The following is a 21419-nucleotide window of genomic DNA, read 5'->3' as shown; positions in this document are numbered from 1 at the left end:
CAATGACTATGCAAGGAAGGGAAATCATTGCAGTTCTGGAAATATCCACCCTCACCAAAACATAGTCACTGTCTTTTGATCTTAGTAGAAATTCATAAACAGTTTTCCAGTGGACATGTATGATAACCTTCTGTGGATGAAAGAAGTGCTCAGTTTTCAGAAACACCTTGATTGGTATCCTTATGTCTTATGTTAATGGTGATTCTCAAATTCTGCCCAATTCTGCTTTTATCTATTTATCTTATCTAATCTTATCTGTCTTCCTTCCTGTCTTTCTGTCTGTCCAACTATCTATCCATCCATGTATCTACTACCTATCCACCACCTAGCTTTATTTCTATCTATATCCATCCATCCATCCTTCACCCACCCATCCATCCATCCATCTGTCATCTATCTTTCTTTCATCTACTTATCTACCTGTCTGCTGTCTGTCAGTCTACCTGCTGGTCTGTTGGTTGGTCAGTCTGTCTGTCTACCTACACCTGTCTGTCATCTATCTATGCTTGGAGCATAAGAGATAGAAGAGCATAGCAATGGAGAACTAGGAGAGTTAATTCTTAGGTGAAAAGACATTGGTCACAGGTGTTGATGTATAGAAGGAGAAAGCAGGGAAGAGAGCCTGAAGACTGAGGAACACTAGCACAGGGCCTTGCCTATCAGGAACTCGGGCCCTGTTACTAGGTTTGGAAACAAAAACTCAAATGTGGCTGCCTCCATCCTGTCAGCTTGACATGACAAAACTCAGACAGTAAATATGATGCTGCTCTTTTATCCTCCTATCCTTTCTATACATTCAAGCTCAGTTTTAATTATATGGAATTATCACTCCAGCCTGTGCTATATTGGGACGTGGATTGGCAAACTTTTTCTGTAAAGGGCCAAATAATACTTTCAGTTTTGCAGGCTGTATGCTTTCTGTCATACGGAATCTACTCTGCTATGATAGTACAAAAGCAGCCATAGACAATGCATAAATGAATGAGCATGGCTGTGTTTCAATAAAACTTTATGTACAAAAGCAGGATTTACTACAATTCCTGAATTAGAGAACCAGCTAATCCAGATCATGACAAATAATCATATTAACTCAGCCACATGATAAAATAGGTGAGAATTATTTCCCCATTTTATTGTCACAAAAACTTTTACTTCCATTCTAAAAGTGTGATTTAAATGAGTTTCATAAACCATTATAACTTAAACTAATGTAATTCTAGCCCTGTATAAATTATTAGTCATATGAACCCCTGTTCAATAATAGCCAATAAATTATATTTAAAAATTGACCCAATTCCTCTCCTGTTTCATCTATAAAGTCCTAAAGGAAGAAGTGTCCGAAATCTTGCCATTCTTTTCTTCTCATTCAGCCCAATTCTGGTCAGAGTGTTGTCTCCCACTAGCCTTGGTGGTGTCTAGCCTCTTTGGGTAATGGCTTATGCCTGTTTTGATTTCTTCTGAGCAGTTGTAATTGCATGAATATCTCAGAATATGATTACTATAGGCCCAGTGCTATTATTTATTCTAGTTTGTAAAAATTTGTAGGCGACAACAATATGTATAGCCATGGATACATCTTTAGTCCAATTAAAATCTGTTTTCATAATTTGCTCATTTTGTCCATGTTCACTGTATTGAAGAGAAAAGAAAGCGAAAATAGGATAAATCCTTCCTTGTTCCACTTTTGTTTCAATTTCTTTTTATCTTTTTATTTTTTCAATTTCTTTTGTTTTCATGAAAATAAAATGTAAGAAGTAATTCTTATTTATTTGTATCTTGTGGCTAAGAGTTAATCCAGTTACTTATGAAATCTTAGTTTAGTCATTTCTGTGTGCCAGTATGCTGAAATCTAAAACTTAACTTAAAATTAAAAATATTTCCTATTTTTCAGTCAACTGTAAATATGTACATGTGTTTACTTAAAAAATATGACAAATTTAGAGTTAATATTCTATAAAAGCCTTGCGCAAACCAATTAGAAAAAGGCAAGCATCCCAGTAGGAAAGCAGGAAAGCACATAAATGAACAATTCATAAAATAAAAGCAATGCAGATGGCCAAGAACATATAAAATATATTGCAAAATAAACTAATAATTTTTTCTCTTTTTTCACCTATTAGATTAATTGTTACATGAATTAAAATTGTGGAGAATTTGGAACTCTTGGTATGGTACAGTCTTTCCAGAGACAATGGAAAATATGTATCAAATGTGAAATTCATACATTGACCAACAATTTCATTTTTAGGAATTTACCTGTATGAATTAATAGGATGTGTTTAAAGATGTATGTAAACTTGAAGCATGCACATTGCAGTCTCAGTTATACTTTGTAAAATTGTAATTAATCTGTATATCAAATACTAAGACTAAGGAAATTAATGAAGATACATTTACCCAACTGAACATATTTTTTTATTAATATGTTTTGTGTTCGTATGAACGGAAATGAAAATCCTGTTTCTAAAGTTCATTTATTCAGCAGTTGTTGATCGCTAACTATGTTTGAGGTGTAAGCGTTGTATTATTTCATTCATGTAAAATGGTATATATATGTGCTTGTTTGGATATTGTCAATAAACCAATTTATAGGAAGAATAGCCACAAAATATTTATAGTGAGTTCTGGTTATTATTTTACTGTTTGTGTGTGTGTGTGTGTGTGTTTGTGTATGTGGTTTGAAATATATATATATATGTGTGTATATATGTGCATATATATATTTTCAAATATATATGGTACTTAGTGTACTGAGATAGATACTGCATGAATTATTTCATTTTATGCTCATAATAACCATATAGTATAAAGTGTTTATTTCTTTTTTAAAGATAAGAAAATTGAGGCTGAGTTGGAGTTTGATCTTGTAATTTGCTGCTTTGAAAAAACAAAACCTAAGTTTTCACAGTCTTTGAAAAACAATAATTACAAATACTTGCCAAAAACATTGAGCAAAACCATGTTTTTGGAGAAGAATCTGTGTTTCTGAGATCATATTAATTCTCTCTGTTTTTTTTAAGGTCATTATTAACTGTAGCCCCTCAGGATAGAAAGTGTAAGTGTTGGAATATTGTAGGAACAGGAGAAAAAGAACTAACCACAATATTGATTTGTAAACAGTTCAATGGTATGAAACTTAAAGGAGTGACTTCTAGAAAATGGGGTACCAAGTGCTCAAGAGTTGGGGCATAGTTCCTTGTGCACTATAAAGTGTGCTGGAATGAAATGGGGGCACAGATCAAAGTTGAAAGAGAAATGGCCAAGATGGGATTTTGAATTAAGAGGAGGGTCACTAAATGGAAGGTCTTTGGGATAGACCTAATGACAGTCAATACCAAGATAGAGATACTGAAGATAGCAGGGACAAAGTCAATGGAAATTTCTGGGTGAAGAACAGTCTCCAACAGCTATAGATTCAAGTGCCATTACCCTCTTATTGAAGTGTTTTTTACTAATTATAATTTATGACCACATGCTCTGCCTTCTAAATAATTTACCACTTTGAATATGTATTCCATAATCACTTCACTTTTTCCCCTAGTATCTGCATTTATTCTAACCCTTTTCTAATATGTTGTGTCTTCCAAGTACCATTAGTTAGCAATTTTGAGCGAGTAACTAAAATGTAAGCCCAAATGATGATGAGCATGGAAACTGTGATATAAATTTTGCTTTACTACATTGCAGCAGTGTTTGGTTTGTAATATGAAGGATATGTCGTGCTGTTTTAACTTTGCCTTTTGATCTTCAGGTATTTGGGGGGAAATTAGCTATTAAGGTTTCTTGCAGTTGGGGCCCTGGAACTTGGAGAATTCCCAAGGAGGAGGATGAGAGCCGAAGGTGAAAGCTGTCAGAAATGGGCAAGGCTGCATCTGCCAGAGACGGTCTCTGGACACCGAGCTGTTGAGTTACGTCTGGTTTTGACTTTGACACCGATGGGGGATGTTTGGACATGGTAAGTTGTTGAAAGATCAGAAAACTGATAAATGGTGGTAAGATGTTTATAATTTTATTAAATTAACATGTGAATGAATGGAATAGAAGGTAAAACTCTTCTTTACAATAGAAAGCCAAGTATTAAGCATGAAAGGAACAGTAGAATATGAAAAATCAACATTTGGCAATAATAATCATAATTATTTTTCAGGTGGGAAGCTAAAACTTGGAGAAAATTTGAGGAAGAATAAGTTATTTATGTAGCCTGCATTTATCTCCTCCACAGCATACTTACCAGTTACAAAGGGAAACTAGTAAATTAGTAAACTTCATGGTGGAAAACCTTTCAGACAACTTCTGAACTAAGAGATCAAAATTAGTATCACCAGTAACGGTACAAACTGGCATCACTGATAGAATTTACTGAGAATATGTCCCATTTCTGTAGTATCACTGAATAGAAGTGCATACCTGAATATCCTCATGAAAAAATCAGACCAAAAAACTGGTCTTTCTCTTCAAACATGAGATCACTGAGGAAGTGTTCCAGATTAAGTCAGAATATATAGACATGAGAGCTGAATACAGATTCAGGATTTCTACCAAGTACACTGTAGAGAAAATTGAGAAAACTTGAAGAAGAAAATCTGTCAAGTAGATAATAGTATTTTTTCTGAAACATTTGGCAAGATAAGCTGGTCAAAATCCACCTTCATATAGTTTGTGGCAGTTTTTTTATAACAGCTTTACTGAGATATAATTCATGTATTATGCAATTTACCTTTTTAAAGCATAGATACAATTTAGAGGTTTTTAGTATATTCGGAGTCGTGCAAAATATCTATCATCCTCTTCATTGCTCCAAAAAGAAACCCATACCTATTAGCCCTCAATCCCTCTTTTCCTCCTCCCCAGTCCTATAAATCACTAATCTACTTTCTTATTGTTTGGCTTTGCCTAATCTGGACATTTCACATAAATGGAATCATACAATATGTGGCCTTTTGTTTTGGGCGTCTTTCACATAGCAATAATGTTTTCATTGTAGTATTTATAAGAACTTCATTTATTTTTTAATGCAATTTTATTGAGATATATTTACATACCATACAGTCATCCAAGATTTACAGTTGATCACCGTCCCATTTATTTTTATGGCTGAAGAATATTCTGTTTTGTAGCCATTCTTCATTTGATGGGTAATTGAGTTGTTTCTACTTTTTGGCTGTTATGAATAATCCTACTGTGAACATTTTTGTAAAGGTTTTTGTGTGTATAAATATTTTCAGTTCTCTTCAGAGTGAGAATTTGGTAATCCTGTGTTTAAGATTTGCAGGAATATCCAGCAGGGATAAGGTCATATTTGCTGCATTTGAAGGCAGACAGTGGTATATGTTTAGTGAATATTGATTTGAAGTGTTCTTATAGTAAACATAAGTAAATAAAAAGCAAGATGCATACAGTTGAAGCCCATAGCCTCACATTTTGTTGATACAATGGCTGTGTATATTTTTCTTCATTGCACTTTTTTACTTTTGTCATGTTAGGTTGACATGGCATTGAATAAATGTTGGTTTGAATACAAAGTATTTCCTCACTCTTCATTGTGATTTAAGATGAACAAAGGGTATTTAGAATAAATGCATCATATAGCACACAAGGAGAGTAGGATTGATCATGTCAGTAGAATTTTACCACAGATTTTGATTTTCTTCAGCATTGACATTCCTTGTAACGTTTATGTACATTTGCAATGAAATTTTTTTCTCATTAGCTTAGTTGCTGGTGGTGCAGCCTCCTAATTCATTGTAATCTGCATTTTTCATGTGTAAATATGTGGTTCGGTATGATTTAGATTTATGAATTCCTGTGTGACTTCAGGGGCTTTCCTTTCCCACAGTTAGAATGCAAAAGATGCCCTTTTGAGTGAAAATCATATATTCATATATGGTCTTATATTGTGGGAAATCTAAAGTAAATAAGAGACAAAATCACTGTTGTTGAATGGTACATTGCCCCATTATGAGAAAGTTGATTCATTTATTCATTTTAGTGCTATCCCACAATTTTGGTAGCTTTGTATTCTACCAATCTTGCATTCACTAAACATTTAATTGTATAGACAGTTCTGAATATCTGATTCCTTGTTTAAATGGTATTTATTGATAGCCTGCTTGCTCACACACATACAGGCTCAATATATGAGAGAGTACGGAGTTGGCACTTGAACACTATGCTTAATGTTCTGCTCCAGCCTTTTTCAATTTAATTTTAACTTTTGCATAATTTATTTTTATTTTACATACAGTGAAACCCATTATTTGTAGTGTACAATTCTTTGGGTTTTGATAAGTACATACAATTGTGTGTTCAGCACCACAATCATGAAGCAGAGTAGTTCCATCCCCCTTCCCCCTCTGAAGTCCCCTTGTGCTATTCCATCGTAGCCAACCCTTTCTCTCCTACTCTAAAATCCCTTTTGAGTTGTCCCTATGGCTTTGCCTTTACCAAAATGCCATATAAGTGGAATCAAACAATAAATAGCCTCTGAGGTCTGGCTTCTTTCATCTAGCAAAATGCACCTGAGATTCCTGTCCATGTTATTGTTTATACCAATAAATTTTTCTTCCTTTATAGCTGCATATTATTCCACTGTATGGATGTACCATAGTTTGTTTACTCACTCATTGAAGAGCATTTGGCATGTTTCCACTTTTGGGGAATTATGGGTTATGAGGTCATAAACATTAGTGTAAAGATTTTGTGTAAACATAAATTTTCATTTATTTAGGATAAATGTCTAGAAGTATGATTGCTGGGTTGTAAACCAAGCATGTACACTAAGCATATTTTATATGAAACTGCCAAATGTTTCCAGAGTAGCTGTATCCTTTTACATTCACACCAGCAATGCATGAGAGTTCTGGTAACTCTACATCCTTGTCAGTACTTCGTATTTTCAGTGCTTTTTATTTTAACCATTCTGATAGGTATAGGGGTATCTCATTATCATGGTTTTAATTTACATTTCATTAATAGCTAATGATGTTGAACCCTTTTTCATGTGTTTATTTTCCTTCCATGTAAGCTCTTTGGTGAAGTGTCTGTTCAATTCTTATGCAGAGGGTCTCTTGCAGCGCAAATATTTTAAAAAAAATTTGATGAGGTCTAATTTATTTACATTTTTTTTTCTTTTGCTGGTAGAGTTTTTGGTGACCAAGTTGCTGAATTTATGTGGGTAAAGATGTTTGTAGTGTTCCCTTATTATTCTTTTAATTTTTGTGGGATGGTGTCTGTCAATGATATTCCCCTTTATATTCTTGATAATGTTAATGTGTGTCTCCTTTTTGGGGGCTCTGGTGGGGGAGAGGGGTCAGGTTTGCTACAAATCTGTCAGCTTGTTCTTCTCTACAGAACCAGATGTTTTCATTGATTTTTCTGTTTTCAATTTCATTAAATTCTGCTCTTTATTGGTTTCTTTTCTGTACCTTTGTTGTTCTTTTAGTCTTTTTCTAGTGTTTTAAAGTTTAGATTGTTGGTTTGATTCCTTCTTTTATAAAGATTTTAATTTTATAAATATCCCCCTATGCCATTTAGCTGCCTCCTACACATTTTTTCTTAAACTTTTCACTTTGAAATAATATCAAACTTACAAAACCATTGCAAAAAACAATACAAAACAATACAGAGAATTCCAGTATAATCCCCAGAAACCCATATCCACTAACATTTTGCTATATTTGCTGTATCATTCTGTCCATCAATCCATGTATCTATCTGTTTAATCTTTTTAAATATCAGTTTTCTAAACATTTGAGAGTAACTTGTATACATATGCTCCTTGAATATGTAATTCTTCCAGGTGTAATTCCTAAGAATGAGGATATTCACTTATGTAACCACATTAAGTACACATATTTGTCCTTTTGGGTCTTTTTTCTTCTTTTGTTACATCCAGTCTAGGATCATGTATTGAATTTTATTTTCATTGTCTTTTAGTTGCTCATAAAAACTCCCAAGCATACCGTTCATGCCTCCTACAAATTTTGATACATTGTATTTCCATATTCATTTAGTTCATGATATTTTCTAATTTCCCATGAGACTTTCTCTTTTAAGCACATGGGTTATTTGAATTGTTACTTAATTTTCAGTTATTTGTATGATTTTCCAGTTATAGTTCTGTTTTTCATTTCTATTTTAATTTTACCATGTTCAGAAAAATATACTTTGTATGATTTCCATTTTTTTTAAATTTATTGAGGCAGTTTTTGGTGACTTAGGATAGGATCTATCTTGGGGAATGTTCCATGTGCATTTAAAAATATTACGTTGCATGGAATGTTCTGTGATTATCACTTAGGTCACTTAGAATGTTCTATGTTTTAGGGACTTGTTAAGTTCTTTATAGTTGCTGAATTTCTGTCTGCTCATTCTATTCATAACAGAGGAGGAGTGTTGGTGTCTCCATCTGTAACTGTAGATTTTCAGTTCTGTCAGTCTTGCCCTGTGCATTTTAAAGCTGTGTTGTTATTTGCCTACACATTTAGGACTGTTACATCTTCTTGTTGAATTGATTCATGTAATGTCCTTTTTTATCCCTGGAAATTTTCCTTGCTCTTATCTACATTTACAGTTGTTAATAGTGCCATTCCAGCTTTCTTTTGATTTTTGTTTGAATTATATACCTGTCTACATCCTTTCACTTTTAACCTACCTATGTCATTATAGTTAGTTATTTTCTTGTAAAAAGCATATTGTTGCTTTTTGCTTTCTGTGTTTGGTAAGCAGTTCTGTGTTTTGTTTTTTGGGGTTCTTTTCAGAATACAGATCAGGAAACATTAGAGAAAGGGAAAAACATGAAACTCTTGTTGGTTCATGGCACTTTGAGTTTCCTAGTTCCCCGAGGAGCATTTATCCTTCGTCAGGTTGTCCATGCAGTCCGTCAGGTTGTCCGTGCAGTCCGTCAGGTTGTCCGTGCAGTCCTTCTAGGGTTCTTACTGCCTTCAGTAATTGAGGCCAGATAGATGGCATTCTCTCCATTCTTAACCCTGTTATGTCTTACCCTTCTGTTATCCTTTTCATTTGATTCTTTTTTATAATTTTCATTTACCTTATGAAAATTTCCTTCTGTTTTTCATACTTTTCCATCCTTTCCTATGTTATTTATAATAGATTTTTTAAGGGTCTACTTGGTTACTGCAAGAATATAGGTCTCACAATATACCTGTAATGTGCCTTTTGTTTTTCACGTCACAGGGCACTTTCATCATTCCTTTTTGGGGTGGAAACAACTTTGGACTTTCTCATTCAGGAGACTACTGTGTCACTTATTTGCATAGATTGGTAGAGAGGATTATTGAATATTTGCAGAGTGAGGAATTTAGGGAGGAAACAAGTGAAGAAATAAAATAACAAAAGTGACGAAGGATCAAACAACTGTAATGTATGTGTCAAGGACAGGAAGTTCTGGGTTGCCTGTATGATAGATAAATGTGCTTTATTTTTAATGAATTTCATGTATTTTCAGATCTGATTTATTTTCTTTGTGGTATTTTGCTGCAGGTCAGAAGGTCAGAAGACTAGAACAAGTTGCAGTACGTCAGGGAAAAGAGGTGAGCAGCTACCCCTGTGCTTTTGAAATTTGTATATATTTTGTGGCCAGTGATGTTGAAACTTGAAGGTCTGTGAAGTTCTTTCATTCAGAGGCTCAAAGGACAAATACTTTTATAAGGTGCCCTCCTCACCTGGTTCAAGGAATCGCAATTAATTCCTTTGTTCCTTTAACAAAAATATCTCTTTTTGAAGCATTTTGGGGAATCGATATATTACCATTTTTACCATTTTATGTTGGATGAAAATAATCTTGTACTGATATTCAAGTGTTCTACAATACTGATTGATTTTTAGTCTTTTAAAGTACTGGCACATTCGGAATATAGATGTTTCTACTCATTTTTATTGTAATCATGCCATATATTATTTCTGCTAACTTATATACTCCTTGAAATTATAGTTGATTAAAGGTTTTTTTTTTTTTTTTTGTATTTTTTTAGTAGATTTTATCTAATTTTATAAAACAGCCCAAGGCCACATGTCTTCCATATGATATATATGAGAGTTCCATTATTCAGAATGTAAACAAAATATTCACCATACTTTGCCATCCATAGACCTTCACAGAATGAGCCTGGCTATAGAAATGCTTATTTGTCAGGGGGATGCTCGTCTTGATCAATGATGAGCATAATTGTCTGAGGATGCTGAGGGACTCATTCCAGATGTCAATCTGAGGTCCAGATGAGTGGCCCTTTAATAGGACAAATAAGATTCTCAGAGCCTGGCTCTATCTTCCCTCTCTTTGGTTTGCCCCTTGGTGACGACATAGTACCACTATGAGCATGCTTTTTCTTTCTCTCAGAGCAAGGCGTTGACATCTTAATTTACAAGGCAGTATGCATGTTCAGACATGCTCAGTGATTTGAGACTTGCTTCATTGTTCTTGTTTTGGACAGAGGGTTGTAGACAGATGTATATGGGAGCTATGTCCTTGAGTAACCAATGAGGAAACAACAGAGTGAGTTAGGAAAAGGTCAATAAAAAATTATGATGTACACTGAAAGTCTCATTAGTGTTGGGCTGAAAAAGGAATCACTGCATGCCTATATTAAATCATGACAATGGAAATATTTTAGTGCTTTGTTATTTTTACTGCTGAGTGTGTTCTATTTCTTTGCTTTTCTTTCTGCTTTGTTTTGCTGAGTTAGAATGAGGTCCTCCACTTCAGAGAATAGGGGTGAGTGGATGTACCTGGCTTCTTTGAAAACTGTGCATTATGTGCTGTGTGCCAGGTCACGAGTGTCTCTAGTTTCATCTTTTCAGAGGCTTACAGGAAAACATTTTTATGATGTGTCCTTTTTCTTTGGTGATTGTCTCCACCCATATTTCTGAATCGTTGCTATATATTTTATTTTTTCTGATATTTGCCTCGAGCGACCATTAAAGAATTTTGTGGAGTTGTTTTTTCACTTCATATTGCAAAGAAATATCCTTTTGTGAAATTCAACAGTGCCATTATGTTACTGAGGTTTTCCTCAACAGTTAAATCCCTATGGTTTGAGGATGTTGATGCCAGGATTAATAAGATTATTGTGATCAGATTATTACATACATACATACATAGTCTTAGAACTAAAAACTGAATTTGCCAAGCTTGCAGGATACATGGTCAATTTACAAAGATCCATTGTATTATTTTATATATCCGTGAACAATTGGAATTTGAAATGAATACCTTTTTCAGTAGCACAAAAAAGTGAATTACTTCAGTGTAAATCTAATAAAGCCATATACAAGATATTGTTGAAAACTAAAAAATTCACGTGAAAGTGTAGAGACATACTTCTGATGTTCATGCATCAGAAGGCTCACTGTGGTTAAAGTGTCAACTCTCCCCCATTTTATCTGTAGATGCAGTGCAATCTACATCAAAATTCTTGCAAGCTTTCTTAAATGTGACAGCAAAGTGATTGTAAAATTCATATGAAATGCAAAGGAAGCAGAATAGCGTAAAAAAATCTAAAAAAGAAAAATGAACTCAGAGAACTCATACTGCCTTATTTTAAAGCCTATTATAAAGATACACTGAAAAAGGTAATGTTTCGGCATTGACGCATAGGTGAAGCAAGATCATGGTATCTGTGGGAAATTGTTGAAATAAGACATCTGGATACTTTCTGGAATGCTAGTAATATCTGTTTATAGATCTGTTTTTTGTTTACCTGCTGTTTTTGGATTGTGTGAATTTGTGGAGTGTGAAAGTGTCTGTGCACTTTTCTGTATGTATTATACATAAATAGAAAGGTAATAAAATACCCTATCAATCTAGTCCAGATATTTGTTAATAAGAAATACTGTACCTGGATTGTGTGTTAATTGGGGCTTGGTGGTTAACGTCCTCAGGATAGGTCACAGGTGTTTTCTCTGTAATACAAGCATTAATACAAGCATAATACAAATCATATCAAGGAATAGTTGTTTATATATTCATATTTTTATATATTCATGATTTTCCATGTTTTCTTTGAATTCTTTTAGTTATCCATTTTTCTTTTATGAAAATGTGCTGAACAATTTAGAGTATTTAATATTGTAGTATCTTTGGCATTAAAATCTTTAAGTTTTAAAACAGTAAATTCTACAAGTTTTTGGTGTACAATTCTGTGACTTTTAACACATGTAGATTCATGTAACTGTTACCATAATCGGGATACAGAACTGTTGCATCACCCTAAAAAACTCTGCTTTGCCGTTTTTTTTTTCATAGGCATAACCTTCAGTCTTAAACCCTGGCAATCCCTGATCTTCTCTTGATCCTTATAGTTTTTCATTTTTGAGAATATTATGTAAATGAAATCACACAGTATATGACTTTTGAGACTTTTTTATTCAGTATAATTTCCTTGATATACGTCCAAGTTGTAGCTTGTTTCTTTTCATTGTTGAGTAATAGTTCATTCTGTTGGTGAGTTGTCATTTATCCACTCAACTTTTGAATGACATAGTGTCATTTCCAGTAAAGCTGCTATGAATAAGTTTTCTCTGTGGCAGATATTGTCAACTTTTTTTCTTGAAGGGTCAGATAGAACATGTTTTAGCCCTGTGGGTCCTGTTATTTCTATTGTAATCTACTCAACTCAGCTTAGAATGAATGGGTGTGGTATGTTCCACTGAATAAACAAAAACAGGATGGCTTTTGGGATATGGTTTTACCAACCCTTGATGTAGGGTGTAAATACTTAGGTTTGGATGGCTGGGCTGTATGCTTAGTAGTGTTTAATTTAAAAGAAGCTGCCAAACTATTTTCCTGTATGGTTGTGTTATGTTGCATTCCCTCCAGGAACCATTTAGAGATCCTGATGCTTTACAACTTTGTCAGCACTTAGTATAGTCGCTATTTTTTATTTTAGCCATTCTAGTAGTTGTGTGCATTACCCTAATGGCTAATGATGTTGAACATCCTTTCATGTGCTTATTTGCCATCTGTATATATTTTTGGTAAGTGTCTTCATATTTTTTACTCATTCTAATTGGATTGCTGTTTTCTTATGTTGAATTTAGAGAATTCGTTATATACTGTGGACAGAAATCTGTTGTTGGATGTGTGATTTGCAAATATTTTTCACACTGTGGCTTGTCTTTTCATCCACTAGACAAGACAAAATGTTATTAATTTTGATGAAATCCAATTTATTATTTTTTTTTCTTTTATGGTTCATGGTTTTGGTAGCATATTTAAGAACTCGTCACATAACCCCGGGTCATGAAAATTTTTCTCCTGTTATTTTTCATATAATTTAAGGACTCATTTAGATGTATAATTCATTTTTAGTTAATTTTGTATCAGGTGCAAGGATTAGGTTGAGGTTCACATTTTTGCATATGAATGACCAGTTGTTCCAACACCATTTGTTTCTCCATCTAATTGCCTTTGCATCTTTGTGAAAAACCAAGTGGCCATTTTTCTACAGGGTCTATTTCTGGACTCCCTATTCTGTCCCATTGATAGAATTCCCTTAGTGAATTGTACGCTGTCTTGATTATTTTTATAGTAGTTTTAATATCAACTAATGTGACTCCTCCCAACTTCATTCTTCTTTTTCAAAATCATTTTAGTTATTCCTTTGCTTTTCTTCATATGTTTTAGAATCAAGTTGTTATAGCTACCAAAAATCGTGCTATAAACTTGTTTGCTATTATATTAAATCTTTAGAAAAAATTGGGGATAGTAGATGTGTTTATTATATTGAGTCTTGAGTCCATAAACACAGGTCGTCTATTTAGGTGATCATTGCTTTCTTTCATTAGCATTTTTAGTTTTCCATATATATACAGATTTTGTTTTGTTTGTATTTGTGTTTTGTTTTTTTAATTTTAAGTTTCCAACTATACACTGATAGTAAACAGAAATATTGTTGATTTTTGGATAATCTTTTATCCTGTGACAATCTTAAATTTACTTAAGATTCTAGCAATTTTTTGTTTTCTGTTTGTTATTTTTGGTTCCTCTATTTTTTTTTCTGCCTTCTTCTGGGTTACCGGAACAAATTGTACTATTTCATTTTGATTTAAAGTATACATAAATATGTACTTATATAGAATATATAAGTATATAGTATATAGATAAATATAGTTGTATTTTGAAGGGTTGCTTCTGGTATTGTGATACACATACATAGCTTATCACAGTCAACTCTTGAATATTTTACCACTTCAGGTGTATTGAAGAAACCGCACCACATCCATCCTTATTCCTTTATGATGTAGTTATTTTATGTATTACCTGTAAATACATTGTGAACTACATCAAGCAGTGTTAGAATTTTTGCTCTCCACTATAAAAGATTCCAAAGTTTAGGAGGAGAATTATAATGGATTATATTATCCAGGTATTTTCCCTTTCTTAAGACCTGAATTTCCACATTTTCTTCCCTTATCATTTCCCTTTTCTCTGAAGACCTTCCTTTAGCAATTCTTTTAGAACGTATCCTCTGGCAAAAAATATATATATACTTGTCTTTCATCTGAATTTGTGGTTATTTCACTTCCATTCCTGCAGGATGTTTTCTATGAATATGGAATTTTTGTTTGACAGTTATTTTCTTTCTGTTGTTGAAAATCATTTTGCTTCTTCGTTGTGGAGTCCGTGGTTTCTGATGACAAAGGTGTGGGGCCACAGCGGCTGGTGGGGTGGAGAGTGTCACCCAGTGGCCTCATGAGTGGGAGACTGGTTGGTCTTCGGACAGCTGGTGGGAAGGGAGGAGGCGGTGCCTCAGCGCAGGGTGTGAGTGGAGACTGAGCCCTGCTCGCAGTCTCTGCTGTGGTGGTGCAAGCAGGGGTCCTTGGTCTTCACCAGAGTAGGGCAGACGTAAGTAGAGTTCATTCCCACAAGCTTTCCATTTCCCAGACCTTTGATTGGAGAAGGCATGGTATTCCTTTAGGCTTTTATTGGTCTGCCTCCATTGGCATTTCCAAGTTGTGGGCTGCTTTAGCTACCAGGCTAGGTAGGATATATAAGATAAAAAGGAAAAAGAGGAATGTGCTTCTGGGTGGTTTAAACCTCACTAGTCAATATTTCATCTTGTTTCAACATTTCAGAGACTATTAGTAGTTGCTATACATACTTTGCCTAAGGTTTGTATTTGAATTTCGTGGTAGGAGTAGGAGGGAATGCACTTACTCCACTGTGTATGGAACCAGGAGTCTTTCTCCCATCATGGTTCTTCATTTCCTTTCCAGTTCATTTATATTCATGTACTCCATACAAAAGATGTAGTTTCTAATTATTAATAACAGTAATTACTATTAATATGATTTAATAACAACATAGAAGAGCATAAAATAAAAAATAAATTTTTTCCTCTACTTTATAGTCAAGTTTCCTAGAAGGAAAATTTTTCACAATTTGCTAAATCCCAGTTAATAAATTATCTTTGCTCTGATCCAGATTCTGTATTTGTGTGCACGCACACAGACACACACAAATTTTCAACTAGTTGAAACTTTGCTGAGATGTTGGAAATTGATGTTTTAAAAAATATTATATTTGAAACAATATCCAAGTCCATATTAATAGGTCAGAATGAGTGTCTTTGATGGATGCAGTGGATACCATAACTGTCAATCCACAACAAGTTTACTTCATATTTTAAAAATATTTGTCTTACAGGAAGTAAGCCTTCTTATACTAATTCCAGATTAATGTCTATCTGGACATGCTATAAATTCAGTGACATTTTTCCTTGGAATAGGCAATATTCCATTCTTGGATTTCTTTTTTTTTTTTTTAAATTTCCTAAAGAGAATTGGCCTCACCTTAATATTTTCCCAGACTATCATTATAACATCAGTATTTGGGAATGATGACATACATTTGATATTCATTTTGCATATATCCATCATTTCAAAATTTGGGGCATAATGCACCTTAAAATATCTTATTCTCCAAGGTATCTTACTAAATAATACATATTTATGATTAAATACTTAAATGTGTAACTTATAAAACACGTGTCCACTTTGAGTCTAGCTACTATTATTACGTTTGCCAGTGAGAAGGGGCAGTGTGAATTGCTCTAGTAAATTTTTTTTCTGGAGTTAGTAAAATGGTAAGCATTACTTCAGTCCTGCTAATTATTTCTAGAAACTCTCATTTTAATAAATGATAATATGTATCTTTGTATTTCAAATGCTTTGGTCTAATTCTTGCTTCATAAATATTTCTCTTGATTTTTGTGTCATTTTTCAATCAGAATTATGGGTGTTTCATCTTAAGTGTTGGCAAAAATTATTTAGAAAAGTTTAGTCAATATTTATTAACTAAATATTAAAAAAAAAAACAGATTAAATGTGGACAAAGAGTAATGTACATGTGGCAGCCAGTGACAAGAAAGCATGAGATATGATGGATGTATGAGTTTCCTTTTGGGTCTAACCATTTGGTCTACCCTAAGAGAATGTTCCCTGTGTCTTTGAGAAAAATGTATATTCTGAAGGTTTTGGGTGAAGTGTTCCATATATATCCAGTAGGTCTAGTTGGGTTACACTGTTGTTCAAGTCCTCTCTTTCTTTTTTGGTCCTTTGGTCTTCTGTCTAGTTGTTATATCAGTTATTGAAAGTGGATTTTGAAATTTCCAGCTAATTTTGTAATACTTTCTATTTCTCCCTTTAATTTTGTCAGTGCTTACTTCATGTATTTTGGGTCTCTTGTTAGATGCATATAGATTAATAATTATCACATCTTGCAGAATCGATGCTTTTATCAATATACAGTTTCCCTTTTTGTTCTCTTGTAACAATTTTTGTCTTAAAGTCTATTTTGTCTGATCTTATTTTAGCAACTTATGCTCACCTTTTGCACTGTTTGCATGGAAGATCTTTTACCATGTGTTTGCTTTCAACGTATTTGTGTTCTTGAATCTAAGTGGACATAGTTGGAACATAATTTTCCATGCATTCTCCTGGTTGCTGCCTTCTAATTGGAAAGTTTAATCCATTTGTATTTTATATAAATACTTATACAGAAAAACTTGCTTCTGACATTTTGCTGTTTGTTTTCTATATGTCTCATGGTTTTTGTTCCTGACTTCTTCCATTATTGTTTTCTTTTTTGTTAAATAGATATCTTCTAAGTGTACCATTTTAATTTCTTTTTTGTTTCTTTTACTATATATTTTGAGTTATACTCTTAGTGGTTGCCACAGAGATTACAATCAATATCTTAATTTATAACAACCTAGTACAGATTAATAGCAATGTAATTTTAATAGTAAATAAGAACTTTGCAACTATATAGCTCTGTTTCCTCCTTTATGCTGTTATTGTCACAAGTTTTATCTTAATCGTGTGCCCATCAAAATAGATTTATAATTATTTTTTAATGCAGTGTCTTTGAAATCATAGGAAATGAGTAGTTACAAACAAAAATGTATCAGTACTGGCTTTTATATTTAATTTTGTGTTTTTATCTTTACCAGAGTTATTTATTCCTTCATCCTAATTTGATTTACTGTCTAGTGGTTTTTCATTTCAGCCTCAAGGACTCTCTTTAGCATTTTCTCACAGGGCAGGTCTGCAGGCAACAAACTCAGTTTTTATTTATCTGGGAATGTCTTACTTTTTCCTTCATTTTTGGAGGATAGTTTTGCCAGACATATACTTCTTGACGAACTTTTTGTTTCAGTACTTTGTAAATGTCATCCAGCTGTCTTCTGACTTCTATGGTTTCTGATCTGTCTTGCTTCTTTCAAGATTCTGTCTTTGTCTTTCAACAATTTGATTATGATGTATCTCAGTGTGAATCTCTTTAAATTTATCCTACTTGGAGTTCATTGGACTTCTGGATATATAGATCATCAAGTTTGGTCAGTTTTGGCCCTTTCTTCTTGAAAGATACTTTCTGCCCCTTTGTTCCTTCTTTTTTCTGGATATTAGGGTACTTGATGTTGTCCCATGGGTTGTTTAGTCTCTGTTCATTTGTCTTTATTCTGTTTTTTTCTGTTCCTCTAACTGGATAATCTCAATCTGTTTTCAAGTTTGATGATTGTATATTCTGCCAGCTCAAATCTGCAGTTGAAACACTTGAGTGACATTTTCAACTGCAGAGTTTCTATTTGGTTATTTTAAAAATTTCTGTCTCTTTTTTGATATCCCTTATTTGGCAGTATGTTGTGCTCATGATTTCCTATAGTTTTTTTTTTTTTTTTAAACTGGTTTCCTTTAGCATATTTAATATAATGGATTTAAAGTATTCATCTAGTTAAGTCCAGTGTCTGGGCTTCCTCAGTGACAGCTTCTATTGCTTATTTTTTCCCCTTGTGTAGGGGACCTACTTTCTTGTTTCTTTGCATGTCTTACAATTTTTGTTGCAAGCTGGACATTTTGAATATTATAACATAGGAGCTCTGGAAATCAAGCTAATCCCTCTTTCCATAATTTGTTGTTCCTGCTTGCTATCATAATTGTTGTTTGCTTTAGTGACTTTTCTGAGCTGGTTTTGTAAAGTCTGTATTGCTTGTCACGTGTATCCACTTTCATCTCTATTTCATTAGAATAGTGGTCAGCTTATGATTGTACAGAGATTTACTTAAACACCTGTAACCAAAAACACCTCCCAGTTTCTGCAGAGAGGCTCTGTGCATATTGGGGCATACCTTCAACACTCACCCAAGCAGTTTACAGCTCTAGCTTACCCATAACTTCCTGATTTCCCCAGTTCCTTAGGTCACCCAGAGGATAGAGCTTAGGGCTTTCTCTTGTTTGCTCAGAGTCCTACACTGGTGTATAGCCTTCTATATTCCAAAGAATGCCTTGGATCTTTTCAAAGCCAGTATTCCCAAACCACCTCATTCCCCAGCCTTTTCTTCCCAAGCTTTTCAGTTTTATTTTTTGCCTCAATTGTTATTCATTGCCTCAGGCAGCAGGGACTAAACCATTTGCCTGCAAATGTTTTCAAGAAATACCTACCCCTCCCCCCACTGCTAGCTACTTTAACATTGCAAGTTCTGAGTTAGGGAAGATAAAAGAAAGCCCTATGAGCTGGTATTTCAGGGAGCCACCAGACAGATCAAAACAAAAAAATTCAGTTCTGTGTGAGTGAAATCTGTTCTGCTCTCTCCAAGACCAGTTCCTGGAATGGAGGCTGTTATTTTCAAGGCTACTGGGGAGGGGAATGGGGTCAGGGCAAGTTACAACATCACAAAGCTCTCTTATTCCAAGATTCAGCTGTTTGTTTCCTTGATTAAGATGCTTCTGCTTGCTTCAAGGTTTTGGTTAATTTCCAGAGTACCAAAACAGTTGATTTTGACAATTTATGCCAATTTTTTTTTTCTTTTATTGTGGGATTGGTACTGGAGTTCCTTATGCCACCATTTTTGTTGACATTCTTCATTGTGGTTTTTATTTGCATTTCCTTAATGACATGATGTTGAGGAAATTTTCATGTGCTATTTGCATTTATATATCATCTTTGGAGAAATGTTAATTCAACATTTTTGTTCATTTTTAATTGGGTTACATGTCATTGATTTTAAGGGTTTGTATATATTCTGGATACAGGTCTTTTATCAGAGCTATGATTTGCAATTTTTTCTCCCGTTGTGTGAATTGTCTTTTCTCTTTATTAATGGTGTCCTTTGAAATGGAAATTTTAAAATTTTGTTGAAATGAAATTTATCTATGTTATTTGTCTCTTTTAATCTGTAGATAAACTTCTGGGTTTTGCCATTTTGATAATATTAAGTCATCTGCTCCATGAACATTGGATGTCTTTCCTTTATTTAGGTCTTCTTTCATTTTTCTCAAAAATGTTTAGTGGCTTTCAATGTGGAATTCTTGTATTTCTTTTGGTAAATTTATTTCCAAGACCTTTATTCTTTTTGATCCTGTTGTAAATGGAATTTTCATAATATAATATTTTGACTTGCTTATTGCCAGAGTATATAACTACTGTTAAACTTATGGGTGTGTTTTATTACAGCAAGAAAATACAGATTTTTAAAAGGCAAAAGGTGCAGGAGAGACTAGGTTTAAGCTTCCAGTTTTCCTTTCCTGGTGGTGTTGTACAATCTGTGATTAAGTCTCACAGTAATGATCTGTCAATATGATATAGCACCCCCATGACTGACCATCATCTGTGTCAATATGATATAGCACCCCCATGACTGACCGTCAGTGTTCAGTCTTTATCCCCCTCACCCAGAGGTCCAGCTGTTGCAGCATTGCACAGATCCCCTATCCACACAGGCATTCACCACAAATCACATTGTTAGCATAAACAGTCTGGCACGGCCCAAGGTCTCTTGTCTGGCGGGACACTCGATCAGAGGTTATCTCCCGGGAGTCAGTCTGAAAATTTTAGAATTTGCAGGGTTCAAGTCTTCCAGGCCTGGTGAATTAACCCTTTAAGTACCCAACTCTGCATTAATTGAATAGTTGACTCTAAACACACGTTCATGTCAATAGATAAAGAAATCACATTTGACAATCTCCAAACTCCATTCACTGTAAAACTACAAAAAAACAGGAGTAAGCAGACTTCCTCATTCTGATAAAGGACATTTAGGGAAAACCTACAGCTAGCATTATACTTATGGTAAAAGACTCACAACAGTAATACAAAGAGAAAAATGAAAATCATCCTCATTTTACACAAACTATAATCTCCATTCTGTGATCTGCCAATGGCAGTACCACAACAACCAATGAATTATTTCATAAATATGATTGTACTTTCAGGAAGTCTGTTTAACATAATTCATATTATCCACACAATTAAAGGCAAAGTCCCTGTGAATATATCAATAGAAAATGGTAAGATTGCCCTCACTTCTTTTTTGGCTTGTTATTTCTCTTCATTCCAATATACCAGATTGCCTGGAATCACAAAGTTTGTGATCACATTCTACTGAAATGATTCTTTGTAATATACCAAAAGGTTTTGAGGTTTTATATAAAAGTTCAGACTTGCCATCATCTTGGCCTTCTGCTGTGACTTCCTTCACTACTGTGTCTCATTAACTTCTCGATCAACTTTGTAATAAAGCTGTCAGGTCTTTTGCAACCATTCAATCAATTCAGAGATCACCTCCAATTAGAGGTGTCTCTGCAAAGCAGGGGCCAGACATGACAGAATGTTCCAGTTTCAAGCAACAGGCTTCAAAGAGCTTCCCAATTTCCTACAGACACAACAAACTGCATATTATATTGCATAGCCTGTTTGAGGAATTACCCATTTTAGATTCCTGCCTTGACAAAGCCAAATATTTTTGTTGTTGTTGTTATTATTTTATCTTTTCTTTTTATTTAGGACTCATTTTCTTAATGCAAAATTTCCTTAAGCATATCTCCACTTCTTGTCTTAAAATGAGAGTTAAGTGGAGCTGTGTGCTGGTGCTACCACTGGTGTCCCCAGGCTGGCTGGAAGG

The 21419-nt window shown here is 34.0% G+C and overlaps 1 non-coding gene across 1 annotated transcript; it reads left to right on the top strand.

The window, feature by feature from the left end:
• The first annotated feature begins 10167 nt into the window (after positions 1 to 10167).
• On the top strand, positions 10168 to 10234 carry LOC119533739. The gene has a single exon (XR_005216848.1). It is a non-coding gene; the product is annotated as a small nucleolar RNA SNORD109A (small nucleolar RNA).
• The last annotated feature ends 11185 nt before the right edge of the window (positions 10235 to 21419 follow it).

This window comes from Choloepus didactylus, chromosome 4 (genome assembly GCF_015220235.1).
Source record: "Choloepus didactylus isolate mChoDid1 chromosome 4, mChoDid1.pri, whole genome shotgun sequence".
NCBI classification, from domain to species: domain Eukaryota; kingdom Metazoa; phylum Chordata; class Mammalia; order Pilosa; family Megalonychidae; genus Choloepus; species Choloepus didactylus.
Note: the sequence above shows the minus strand (reverse complement) of the source record. Positions and strands in the feature narration are given on the sequence as shown.